Source organism: Pteropus vampyrus, unplaced genomic scaffold (assembly GCF_000151845.1).
Source record: "Pteropus vampyrus isolate Shadow unplaced genomic scaffold, Pvam_2.0 Scaffold640, whole genome shotgun sequence".
NCBI lineage: Eukaryota > Metazoa > Chordata > Mammalia > Chiroptera > Pteropodidae > Pteropus > Pteropus vampyrus.
In genome coordinates, this window is record NW_011889421.1 from 1 (window position 1) to 1,608 (window position 1,608).

Sequence of the window (1,608 nt, forward strand, 5' to 3'; positions counted from 1 at the left end):
GATTGTTGCTAGAATACTACCTCACGAGAGATACTAAAGGAGCTTCTTCAGGCTGAAAGCAAGTGACACCAGGTAGTAATTTGAATCAATGCAGAAAAACAATGAACACCAGCAAAGGTAATTATGTAGGTAATTAAAATATAGTATAACTGTATATTTCTTTTCCTTTCTTCTCTTAATTGACTTAGACAGCAATTGCATAAAATGATATGTATATAATTATATGACTAAGCTTATACCACACAAAATGCAGTATTTGGTAATAGTAGCACAAAGGAGATAGGCAGGAACAAAGTTGTATTGGAGTACAGAAATGACATCAAATGGTAACTTGAATCTACAATAAGAAATGAAGAGGATCAGAAATGGTATAAAGAAAATTAATATAGTAAGTTCTTTAAATATATACTTGCTCTCCTTTCTTCCCTCAACTACCTTAAAAGATGTCAAACATAAAATCATATAAAGCAATAATTATCACACTGTATTGCTGGGTTTGAGATACATGTAGATGGAAAAACTTTTGCTAGATTCTTGGTTGATCATTTTTCTTTCTGTACTTTGAATATGCCATCTCATTTTCTTCTTGCCTCCTTTGTTTCTGATAAGAAGTCAGATGTTAATATTACTGGGCTTTTATTGTAAATGATGGGTCATAGCTTTTTTTTTTCTGCTTTCAGGTTTTCTCTTTATCCTTGGCTTTTAACATTTTGGCTATAATATCTTCAGGTATAGATCTTTTTATATTTGTCCTAAACCCAAAAGTTTAATAAACTAGTGTAAATTAATGTGTTGTGTTTTGTTTTGTTTTGTTTTGTTTTGTTTTGTTTTGTCAAATTTGGGGAATTTTCATCTATTATTTCTTTAGATAATTTTTCTGCTCCTTTCTCTTTTCCCTCTGAAACTCCCATTATGTAAATGTTGAGGCACTTACTGGTGCCCCACACTTATCTGAGGCTCTATTTATTTGTCTGCATTCTGTATACTTCAGATGGCATAATCTCAATCCATCTATCTTCAAATTCACCAATTCTTTCTTCTGCCAAATTGAATCTACTCTTATGCTCCTTTTATAAATTTATTTCATTTACTGTGCTTTTCAACTCCATAATTTTCATTTTATTTTTTGCATATAACATCTATCTTCATTCACATTCTCTATTTGATAAGACATTTTCATAATACCTTTCTTTAATTCTTTAAATATTGTCTTCTTTAGTTCTTTGAATATACTTATAGTGACTGTTTTGAACTTTTCTGCTGAGTCCAACATCTGAGCCCACTCAAAGGCAATTTCCATTGCCAGCTTTTTCCCTTATATGGGTCACTCTTTCCTATTTCTTTTCACATCCCATTAATTTTTGTTGAAAACTGAACATATTAGATAATATATTGTAGTAACCTAGGATATTGATTCTCCTTCTCCACCTTCAGGGCCTGTTGTTATTGTTATTATCTCCTTGTTTGCTTATTTATTTATTTAGTGACTTGACTGGATTATTGCAGTTAAGTCTATTTCCCCCAAATCTTGCAACCTCTAATGATGCTCCAAAGAAAGCACCACTTGGGCATGCACATAGCCTTCTTACCACCACAGATAACTGTGGT